The sequence below is a fragment of the Miniopterus schreibersii genome, assembly GCF_964146895.1.
Source record: "Miniopterus schreibersii genome assembly, chromosome: 7".
NCBI classification, from domain to species: Eukaryota; Metazoa; Chordata; class Mammalia; order Chiroptera; family Miniopteridae; genus Miniopterus; species Miniopterus schreibersii.
Window position 1 is genome coordinate 46112587 of NC_138108.1, and position 12583 is coordinate 46125169.

The 12583-nt window shown below is 38.2% G+C and overlaps 1 protein-coding gene across 1 annotated transcript in view; it reads left to right on the plus strand.

Annotated features, from left to right (window-relative positions):
* Positions 1 to 255: 255 nt before the first annotated feature.
* The window catches only part of SCN1A (sodium voltage-gated channel alpha subunit 1), a 101876-nt gene continuing 89548 nt past the window's right edge, over positions 256 to 12583 (plus strand). The window contains exon 1 of the mRNA XM_081142172.1: positions 256 to 498. The gene's annotated coding sequence lies outside the window, so the exon portion shown is untranslated. The remainder of the gene's footprint in view (positions 499 to 12583) is intronic.

Below are 12583 nucleotides of genomic sequence, written 5' to 3' on the forward strand. Positions count from 1 at the left end.
ATCTTTGAGTCATTAGGTGTTTCCGAGGATAGAAGTATTGGAAACGAAGGAGAAAGAAGAGGGAGGAATAATGAGAGGGCCAAGGGGGAAAAAGGAGACAGAGAAACGAGGCTGAGAAAGAACACTTACAGCTGGCTCCCGGCACCATATTTAACGTTGGCCCACTAGATGGCGATATAATGTAAGGCGCTACCTCGACTTTTTTTTTTTTTTTTTTTTAAACAAGCTATTTGCTGATTTGTATTAGGTACCATAGAGTGAGGCCGGGATGAAGCCGAGAGGATAGGATGCTGCAGAGGGCTCTGGTGCATGTGTGCATGTGTCCGTGTGTGTCTGTGTGTGAGTGCTCTGCCCCAGGGAGACCGCAGCCCTTGGAAATACTTGGTCACCTTTTGCAAGAAGGAATCTGAACAATTGCAACTGAAGGCACTTTGTTATCCTCTGGGCTCTGGGAGATGCAGTTCCTCATTGCAGATGGGTAATTTTCCTTTTCATCAGGTAAGCCATCTGGTCGTTTCGTCGCGGCGTTAGACATGTTCCTTCCAGTTATTCCTCTGGAAAAGGAGCCGGTGGAAATAGGGACTGGGCAGAGCAGGAAGTCCATTTTCGTCTGTGAATTCGGCCCAGCTGGCCCCCTCCTCCCCCTCTTCTCCTCCCCTTCTGCTCTTCTTCCCCTCCCCCCTCCCCTCTCAGCCTTCCACGAACTGAAATGGGGCTTGTTTTGCAGCTCAGCATTTTGATACAAGATGCGATTCCTTGGCCTGAGACAGCTTGGAGCCTGGCCAGCTCCTGCCTTGATCCTATTCAAGGTCTCCTTCTGAAGCCCCCTCCGTCCCTGGTGCTTTAGAGCTGGACTGGCTGCGAATAGAGGTCATAGTGTTCTTAGGGAGGGAGCAAAAATTAGATCTGGGTGTTAAGGCCAGGAGGAGAAGGCAGGACTGCTGCTGGAGCCTCGCACTGCAGGGGTGGTCAGCCTCCTCAGGCTGAGGCTGGGCTGTTGAGGAGAAATGCCCGATGGTTTGGGCGAGAAGGGGACAAGATTGATTCCCCCTAACTCCAACCGGACAATGCTAAAAAAGGAGCTTAGGGAAGTGGGCAAGAATCCTGTCTGTGAAATGCCAAGTGGGAAATAATGAGTTACTTTTAATTAGACAGAGGTCACTATCAGCAATGATACTGCAGATGCTGTTCCATTCCCAGTGTGAAGCATCTTGCTTTTCCAAAAGGCACACAAAATGTCTCTGGGTGGATGGGAGGCTTTTCCAAACATTTCATTGTCATGGATTCCCTCTCCTACCTGTTAGAGGCATGTGTTTGAAGACACCCCCCACCCCACATTTACTTTTCACGCTTCTCTTTGTTGCTTTCAGTTACTCACTGACAGCTGTCACTCCTCTTTAACAAATCAACCTAAATAGAGTGGTGGCAGGTGCTTTTTACCTGTGCTTTTTGGCTAAAGCCAAAGCAGGGTAACGTTCTATCCATATGTGCATGTGACTACCTATTTCTGAGGTGCAGCAGCAAACTTGCAAATTGCCAAACGCTGTTGCTATTCCACTTACAAGATGTAGCTCCTTTTTCTATGGATTTACAGGTTCATGTGGTGTTTCGGATGCACTAGTGTAGAAACAGAACATATTTCTCCATAGAGCACTTTAAATCACCCCAAGAGGATGATGCCAAACAGAAATAGGAAAATTCCATGCTGAGGTTGGTGGTTTCTGCTTTAGGAGCAGTGGGTAGCTTACCTTTCCTATTTGCTGCAATACCTAGCACGCCAGGGTGATGCAAGTGGAGGTTCTGCACGTTCACCAGGCGTCTGACACTTTCTTTCCCCTCAGCTGTGCATTTGGGAAGCAGGGTAGCTGGTGAAAAACTCCTGCAAACCTCCCTTTTGTGGTTGTTGCCTTTTTAGTTGCTGTCAAACCATTGCACCCTTCTTCTAGGAGCAGTGTTGCAATTTAGGCCTTCCTCCACAAAGCTCCTTGAAGAGATTTTTTAGATGGTGTCTATTTTAGGAACATAATGTGTAGACAGGAATGGATGGCCACAGAGATTTACGGGAAAACAATTTCGTGGAGAGGGCGAAGTAACATTATAAACCACTAGAACAGAGCCCCGTAGCTGGTTATATATCACATGAACCCAGCAATGGAATTAGTTTCATTAAACTCACTGCAACTCATGTGATGATTTTTTTTTTCTTCCCTCTTAACATTGTGCGTCTGTTTTTCCAAGTATTTTTTCAGGCAGCCAGTGAATTCAGAATGCTCATACTGGCAAACATAATTTTTTGGATTTTTTTAGCTGATGCTAATAGTCTCCAGTTATTTCCTGTGATATTTTCTATCTGGGGACTCATTTATTAGGACAGTCTCCCTTTAAGCCATGGACAAGAGGGTTCCTCCATCTATGGGAGGGGAGGGAAGGAACAATTGGAGGCCTAATTAATTATATAGTATCCAGGAAGGCACTGGGGATCTTAGACAGGATTCTGCTTTACCAACCAGAGATACCAGGGTGAAGGGATGGACTAGAGACCCAGAAGTAGTCTTTGGTCACCAACACAGGAAAACTCTGGAGTCTTCCAGAGTTCAGTAAGAAACATTCTAGCTCCTTGTGTAGAGGACACTGTCAGGGAGCCCAGAGATTCAGAGAGGGAAATGGAAGAGCATCTTCTCTGGGGGTTGAGGGAGAAATCTGGGGCTAGTTTGGAGTTATTTCTAGCACTTTACAGACCAGGCGGTCCTCACCAGTTTATATTGGTATGTGCTTGACACATAAAAGCATCCCCCCCAGATTTAGCCTGGGGGCCCATATCAGGTATTTTCCTCTGGGTAGTTGGAGAGACCAAGCCCTCACTTCTTCCCTGTAAGTACCAAGAGCACAAGACCTGATCTCCCAGATACCTTAGAAGTGGGAAAGGGGAAGAAAGGGAGGGTGGAGGGAGAGTGGGAATCAGCAATTGAAGCTCTTAAAATATTCAACTCGGGATCAATGAAGCTGTAGCTGCGAAGTAATCAGTTCCCTTTGAAATTCTGATTAGCCTATTGAGCATGTTTCACAGCTCACCCTAGATTATGCTGGTTATAGGGTCGAGGTGGGGAAGAGAGTTATTCTGAGAACAACTGTGGTCAGAAAAATAGTTAAGCCAAATTTCCCCCACACAGTGCTTTTCCAACTTTTTCTTTTGGCCATGTTTTGAAGTTCCCAGTTATTAATTATTTTATTTAACAAAGATGGATAGCTTTTATTCAGTGCCAGCCACCATTGCAAGCAGCACTTTACAAATATTTTCTCACTTAATTCCATGAGGTAGGTGCTGTTATTAATCATCAATTTATAGACAAGGAAACCAAGGCACAGTGAGGATGCGTTAACTTGCCCTTGGTCAGACAGTGTGTAAGTGGCAGAGCTGAAACTTGAACCCAGGTAGTCTGGCCGCAGTGTCTTGCCCTTCCGATCACCTGCGTGATGGTAGAGCTCTGGCTTAGCCCTGACTGATAGTCAGGACTCAGGTTGGTGTGGTCTGTACATGGCAGCTGTAATTCATCTACTTTCTCACATGCCGGAATTTCAAAATGCTTTATTTGGTTAAGAATGATTCCCTAAATCTATAGTCATTCATTAAAAAAAAAACAACACAAAAAAACAGCAAATAAATGTGCCCTCTCCTAGCATAAGACAGTCCCTACTCTAGGTGCTGGAATGTGGTAAACAACAAAAATTCCTGCCCACATGGCGTTTTCAGTCTAGTGATGGAGTTAGGCAGTAGGCAAATCAATGTGTAAGGAAATAACAGTGAATATGCTTTCTTTGAAGAAAAATATAGCAGGGTAAGGAGATAGTGAGGCAAGAGCAGCATGAAGGAAGAAAATGTTACTGGACCAAAGGAAGAGTCAGTTTGCCTGTGGACATCAAAGCCCAGTAAGACAGGAATAGGACACAGGAGTTTGCAGCAAAGAAAGCAACACTTATTTTTAGGAAGTAGCCCAGCCGAAGAAAGACAGGTTAGCTAATGCTCAAAGACGTGGCTCCCCAGAGGCTCCCAGGGGATGGGTTAAATCATTAATCTTGGTGACTAAGGGAGTTAGGGCTGTGGTCAGGGTGGTAGCCTCTACTGATTGGTCAGCGCTGGGTAGGAGGTAGTTGATCAGCACTTGGCATCCCTTTGTCTGGTTTTGCCACTTTTCTGGGCCTGGAGCTAAAACACAACTGAGGCCTAGATGTTATCTCTGGTTTGATGAAACTCTACGTCTGGGGTCAACAGACCCAGGCTTTGTTCCTAAGATTATTGAATCAGAACCTCATTGTCCTCAGGGCTTAATGATTAAGGGAGTGGACCGACCTGCAGGGCAAGGAGTCAGGGTGCTGCATGAGGTCAGTTTAAAACAAAAGGAAAGAAACAGAAAAGGTCATATTAAAGAAGTGAAGTTTTTAAGCTATTACAAAAATGCTGTTTAGGAGGTGCAGATAGTGCTTTTTATCTGAATGAAGTGAAAGAAGAGCATTCTGGGCAGAGAAAAGGGAGGAAACACAAAGTTCCCAAAGGGCACAGTGTCTCAAGGGTATAAGGAATGGCACCTGTTTTGTGATCATGAGAGCAGAAGAAATGGAAGGAAACAGACCATACAGGTGACCAGCCTGATGCGTGGAGTTGCTGAGCACGCTCTAATTGTCCCTGGCTTTTACCAAAAAAAAGCCCCAAAACCAAAAAACAAATTTAGGAGCAATTTAAGTCTCATATTAATGGTGACAAGTTACTAGGTTTAGAAAAACAGTCACCTGGCAGGGTGTGGCTCAGTGGTTGAGCGTCGACCAGGATCCAGGTGATCGGGGTTTGATTCCAGGACAGGGCACATGCCCGGGTTGCAGGCTCGATCCCCAGTCGGGGGTGTGCAGGAGGCAGCCGATCAATGACTCTCTCATCATGGATGTTTCTCTCTCTCTCTCTCCCTCTCCTTTCCTCTCTCTGAAATCCATAAAGATATATTTTTAAAAAACCAAAACAACAAACAGCCATTTTCACATGCAAAAAAAGTTTTAACAATTTTTGTTAAGTTCTTTGAAACATGCTATGGTTCCTAGAATACAGTGAAATTGACTGAAAAGCACTTAAAAGACACTATTGATGAAAAAAATCTGTTTGAATGAAATTATTGGTTAGCTTGCTGCAAATTATCAGTTAAAATAAAAATAGCCCCAGTGACCCAATCAGTCTTCTTGCACATAAGGATTTACCCTGAGATGACTGAGGATGGAGACCAGCCTCTACATACCCCGGAGTGGTCAGGGCACTGCAATTCCTCAAATCATCTTCTGAAAATTAATTAATGTGATTTCAAAGTAGTATAGTAAAATATAAACATTCGCTTTCAGTTTTTACCTGTATTAAAACTTTTGTTACATTTCTGTTTCTTCAAAATTTACATTCTAATGGTTTATGCTTTTATATTTTCTGGCTATTTGCTTCTACTCTTTCGCAGTTACCTACCAGCCTTATAGTTCCTCTCTAGCAAATGTGAGTTTCTATTCTAACTGAGAATAGAACTTGGTTCTTATTTTATCCCTACAAGGGGTAAAAACTCCTCTCCTTGCCCTCTCATATGGCCTCTGCCTCCTTTGGTGCTCCATCTACAATCTTGCTTTAATTTTGATGAAATATCTATAATATTTGATTTAATCTTTTCTTTTGTCACTTGTGATTTTGTGTTATATATAAAAAATCATTGCCTAATCCAAAGTCATGAAACTTTACTTCTATATTCTTTTCTACACGTTTTATAGTTTTAGCACTTACATTTAAGTCTATGATACATTTTGAGCCAATTTTTGTACATAATGTGAGGTAGAGGTCTAACTTCATTATTTTACATGTTGATATCCATTTGTCCCAGCGCTATTTGTTTAAAAGACTATTCTTTCCCCCATGGAGTTGTCTTGTTAATCTTGTTGGTTGTGCCATATTTATGTGCATCTGTGTTTTAGCAAATTACTATTAACAACACTTTTATACACTGGGTGCTAGGGACAACTTTTTTATTTAAAAAAAGAGCAGTGATAGTCTTTCTTGAGAATTCACATAACTTTAAAGTAAAAGAAAATTGACCCATATGCCATTATCTTTTTAAAAAAAAAATTAACTTTATTGTTGAAAGTATTTCAGATGTCCCCTTTTGTTCTCCCTTAACCCCTTCCACCCCCCCGCACCCACTCCCATACCAGGCCATCACTACTTTATTGTCTGTGTCCACGGGTTATTCATAATATGAATATAAGTTCTTAGGTTAATCTCTTCCTGCCCACCCACTCACCCCCACCTTCCCTCTGAGATTCCTCAGTCTGTTGCATGTTTCTGTCTCTGGGTCTATTTTGTTCAGTTTATTTTGTTCATTAGATTCCACATATGAGTGAGACTGTGTAAAACTGAATAAGGAAGAATCAGAAAACCTGAATAGGACAATAATAATTGATGAAATTGAAGCAGTAGTAAAAAAACTCCCAATAAACAAAAGCCTTGACCCAGATGGCTTCACAGGAAAGCTTTACTGAGCATTCTACTTCTTATTACAGCAGTCCCTTTAACATTTCTTGCAATGCTGATTTAGTGGTGAAAAACTCCTTTAGCCTTTTTTTTTTTTTTTGTCTGGGAAGCTCGCTATTTCACCATCTATTTTGAATGATAACCTTGCTGGATAGAGTAGTCTTGGTTTCAGATCCTTGCTTTTCGTTTTCTTGAATACTTCATGCCATTACCTTCTGGCGTTTAGAGTTTCTGATGAGAAAAATCAACTGACAGCCTTATGGGAGCTCCTTTTTAAGTAACAGTTTGCTTTTCTCTTGCTGTGTTTAAGATTCTCTCTTTGTCTTGAATTTTTGGCATTTTAATTATGATGTGTGTGGGCGTGGGCCTCTTTAGGTTGTTCTTGCTTGGAACTCTCTGTGCTTCCTCAACTTGTGTGTCTTTTTCCTTCAGCAGATTTTAACTCTTAAACACTTTTTTGACCTAACTTCATGTCAAAAAATTCTAATTGAAAGTATATTCATTTTTTTACTCTACTGGAAATTTAATAAGATAATGAGGTACAGTTCAGTAATAAGCTAATATTTTAGAGAAAGATTACTAGTTATTTCTAAGAAACACCTCTAATGTATTGCACATGCTTTATCAAACTTTATACAGACATTATCCGTGTTCTTTATGATATACGTTGCTAGTCTGTTTTTGTTTCATAAACACCATCAGAAGGAAACTGTTGAACTTGAGATACAGAAATTCCATTCAAAATGGGTTGGTTGTTGCATTAGCTTGCTAGGGCTGCCATAACAAAATAGCACAGAACCAATAGCTTAAACAGCTGAAATTTATTTCTCACAGCTCTGGAGGCTAGAAATCCAAGATCAAGGTGTTGGCAGGTGTGTTTTTTCCCAAAGCCTCTCTCCTTGACTTGCCCAGGGTGGCCTTCTTGATGTATCCTCAGGTATATTTTTTTTCCTCTGTATGTGTGTGCATCCCAAGGGTACTTTTTTGGATCCAAATTCCCTCTTTTTATAAGGATAACAGTCAAAATGTAAAAGGGGCAACCCCAACAGCCTCATTTTACCTTACTCACCTCTGTAAAGTCCCTATCTCCAACAACAGTTACATTCTGAGATATTAAAGGTTAGAGCTTCAACACATGAATTTTGAAGGGTTCACAATTCAGTCCATAGCAGTTGTCTTTGGTTACACTTATGATTGCTAAAATAATGAGCAAAGAAGATTGAAACTGATAAGTAATTTTTTGTTGTTAAGAAAATTGTTGTCATACTATGGTGGATTTTTATTATTCATGCCTTCTTTACACTGGATAATATGGAGTTTTCTGTGTATTTGTTAATAGTCCAATGAAGGCAATTAATTGGGCTTGTATTTAAAGAAGCATGATGAATAAGAAAGCAGAAGTAATATGGTGATGACATTGATTTCACTTGTAAGCCTATAAAGGCATGTTTATCTTCATAATCTATGATAAATTTACTATGCTAAGGCTCTTACTTGTTTCAAAGATAGAAGTGACAAAACAATATAAAATATTGGGTATTCATGAGGAACTTGTAAGTAAAATAATTTCAAACTGTATAAGCAACTTTAACAGGATAATTTAAATATAAAAGCAATGTTTTGGAAAGTTAATACAGCTTACAGAGTTGAGGAGTAGCTAAAATCTAGACACTGGAAATGGCAAGAGTAAGGAGAGCTGTAACAGTCAGGAAGCCTAGATTTTAGACATTTTGGTGGTTTCTGCCAGGTGCTGCTATCTCCTGAAATGAATTAGTTCAATTGCTTTCAGAATTTTTTTTTTTTTTACATTATTGAAGATTAAAATCTTAGGAAGTGAGCATCTGGTTGATCAAGTTTGGATTATGAATCTGATCCCTTTAGTTACGGGTAAACTGGACCCCTTGACTGAGAGTCCCACCAAATTATTTCCCCACTCAGGAGGACTAATTCCACTCAAACAAAATTGAAAATAGCCTGAATACACGAAATTAGAAGAATTATTAAATAAATCATGACCTATGCAAAAAATGAGATGTTATAAAGCCATTAAACATAATGTCTCAAGGAATATTTACACCTATTGCAACTGCTCAGAATATAATGATGCATTAAAAAGTACCATGTAAACATATCTATCTAGTTTATTTCAAAGAAAAATAGAAAACAAAAAAAGATATATTAGCTTAGGGAGAAACCTGGAAATAATGTGATCATTGTATCTGGTGTATGGGATCAAAATGTCCATTTCCTTCTTTATAAAGTGAAAAACAAAACAAAACAAAAGAATGTTACTGCCTTGGCCAGGTAGTCAGTTGGTTAGAGTGTCATTCTGATACACCAAGTTTGTGAGTTCGATCCCAAGTCAAGGCACATACAAGAATGAACCAATGAGTGCATAAATAAGTGGAATAACAAATTGATGTTTCTTTCTCTCTCTCAAGTCAATAAATAAAAATTAAAAAAAAATAAAATATTGCATTTTGTTTTTTATAATAAAAATAATACATGCTAATTATATAAAGCAAAAAGAAAACTATTAAAGGATAAAGGTGATAAAATAACCCCAATAATTCTGCATAAGCAAAATTATCAGTATTAATTTATTTTATATACCAAAATATTTTTGATACAAAATCTCCAAAATAAGCATATATTGCTTTATTAATCAAAATAAAAGTTAGCAAGTATTATTTTTGAATGTAATTGGGTAAGGCTTTGGACTTTTTTGTGGCTTCTGCAAGGTGTACTTATTTTTAAATCCCTACCCAAGGGTATGTTTATTGATTTTAGAAAAAGGAAGGGAGAGAGAGAGAGAGAAAGAGTGGGGGGGAGAAAGAGAGAGAGAGAAACATCAATGTGAGAGAGTGACATTGATAGGCTGCCTCCCTTAAGTGCCCCAACTGGGATCGAACTCACAACCTAGGTGTATGTGCCTTGATTGGGAATCATAATTTTTTGGTGTATGAGATGACACTCAAACCAACTGAGCTACTTGGCCAGGGAAAGGTGTACCTTTTTATACAAAGATATGTATTATATTGCTAATCAAAACAGTAAACTCAAAGTTATTGAGGTAACAGATAAATGTTTGAATATTTTATTAGCCCCCAAACACTCTATAATAAAATTATAGTATTTTGAAAATTTTGTGACAATAAATGAGCTTTGGGAAGGGGTCTAATATAAAGTTAGTTTTAAAATGTCTAAGGGCTGTTGTCCTGGAAATTGTATAATTTGGTAATGTGCATTTTCCCTTTAGAATTTAGCAGAATTTTAGGAAAGTTATTATATATTCATGGAGCATCTACTATTCCCAATGAATAGTTTCAGTAAAAATTGACCTCAGATTGAGAACATTAAAAAACAAACAAACCACTCTGGCCAGTTTTGCTCAGTGGTTAGAGCGTCCACCTGTGGACCAAGGGGTCGCAGGTTCGATTTCCCTTCAAGGGCACAAACCTGGGTTGCAGAATCCCTGCCCCTGGTTGGGAGAGTGCAGGAGACAACCAATCGATGTGTCTCTCTCGCATCAGTGTTTCTCTCTCTCTCTTTCTCTCCCCCTCCCTCACTCCCTTTCACTTTCTAAAAAATTCAATGCAAAAAAAAATCCTCAGGTGAGGATTAACAAAAAACAAACAAATAAACCTGTAAATACTAACACAGTATGTACATACAATTTTAAGCTATATAGAATTCAACTCATCAAATTGGCAAAATCAAGTTATAAAATTACCACAAATGGAATGACAAGAGTAAATTAACAGTGTATACTCTTATACTCTTGAGCCGGAGGAGGCAGAGTGGAGCAATGAGGGTAATTATTAGTATCTGGTGCGTTTGGAGATGTGAAATTATTTGTGTTGAGGCTGTAGTGGGAAGAACCTGTGTGAAAGAGAATAAATGTTTATGACAAGTCTTAGATTAAAATATCTGGCTTATTTTAAGCAATTATTAATAATATAAAAATTAAAGAGAAATATTGAATAAAAAAAAAGAACCGGAGTTCAGGGTTTTTAATTATATATTCAGGAAGAAGAGAAAACTAAGAGAGTTCTGTTACATCAAATATTTCAATCAAAGAAATTCAGTGAATTTGAAAATCCTGGAAAGAGTTACTTTAAGCCTTGATAAATGCTACCAGGCAGCAGTTTTGATATTACCCTGGAATGTGATATGCCATTTTAAAGGCCAGTGGTATTTTGGGCTATGTATGTCAGTGTGTTAGGACAAAACCAGAGAGACAACAGACTGGTTTTCAGTCTAGAATACCATAATTTCTGTGCTACGTGGGCCTCGGCGTTTCAGGTTTCGGGTGATTTGAGAAGTATGAAAGATTGCACACCATTTTTTTTTAAAGGCATTTAGAGGATTATAGATCAACCTGTATGAATGAAGAGTGCCTTTTGAAGAAACTCCAAAATGGAAGTTTGAACATAGTGAAGAAGTTAGATAGAAGTAAACAAAGAAAAAGAAAACAAGAGGGTGAGCTCCATAAAACTCTCTCTGGAATAACAAAGAATGGAATTTCAACTCTCTCTTCTCTGGGGCCAAACCTTATTTTACTGCTTTTCTTTACTCATATATTTTTTTCATTCCTAGGCATTTTGTTTTAACCTCTGGTTTTGCATTTCATTTCTAACCCTCCCTCCACCCAGTGGGTTATGTAAAAATATTTCGACAGTTGTGTTCTGTGCATGTTCATAGTCTTTGATTCATATAGAATATAATCCAAGAAACAAAAAAATTATTAACATGATTTCAGCACGTATTTTCAAAGCATGGTCCACAGACCCCCTTGAAACCTTTTAGGGAGTCCATCACATCAAAACTATCTTCATAATAGTACAAAAACATTTTTTGCCTTTTTCACTTTATTGACATTTGCACTTATGATGCAAGAACAATGAAAACTACCTTAGCAGTTGTCAAGGCAGTGACTCCAAAATGCAGTAGTAGTCATTGTATTCTTCACTGCCATTCACTCCCAGTAAAAATAAGTAAGTAAATAAATAAAATTAAAAGCCAGTTTTACTAAAGAAATGTCTTCGGTGAAGCAATAAAAAGTATTAATTCTCATCTAGACAAGCAATTACACATATTTTAAATATCCTGTGTGCTGAAATGAGACGTACACATAAAGAATATCAGCCACATGCTAAATTATGATGATAGTTGACTCAAACCCCCCCCCCCAAAAAAAAAACCCACATAAAACATGTGCGATTGTTTGAGTTGCAAGCCAAACTAACTGCTTTTCTATGGGACACCATTTTTACTTGAAGGACTGACTGATAGACAAATTGTAGTTATTCAGACTTGGTTATTTGACAGATGATTTTTCAGAAATGAAGTGAACGTGTCATTTCAAGAAAAAATAACTGACAATATTTGTTACTAATGACAACATTTAAACTTTCAAAAGAAAAATTAGAATTTTGGAAAACTTGTATTTGTCACCATGAGCTCAACAACTTCTCAAAACTTAAAAGATTTTCTGATGTGATTAGTGGTGATGTTAGCAGATGGATAATGAAATGTTTCAACATTTCAAAGATCTGCATGACTTATCAACCAATATTTTACAATGGATAATGATATAAAATCATGCATGGATAATGGATCCATTCAAAGTGCAAGATAAACAAATAGATTTTAGCATAGCAGAAACAATGAGTTTATTGATATGGTTTCAGATTCTCTACTTGTCTAGTTTTGATAGAAAACTAGAAGACTATTAACAATTATGTGAAGAGGCTATTAAAGTTTTCCAGCTACATATCTATGTGAGGTCAGATTTTCTTCATCAGATGTAAATTAAAATAGATTGAATGCAAAGCTGATTTAAAAATCTAGACTTTAAAGCATATAGTAAGCATATATTAAAAATGATGTGAAAATTTATAAAATAATGCCACTCAGATATTTTTAGGGCTATGACTATTTTTCACCTAATATATTATTTTGTTAACATGCTATTGGTTTGTTATTATTTATAAATGAGTTAAAACATTTTTATGATTTCTCCATTTTAATTTCTAA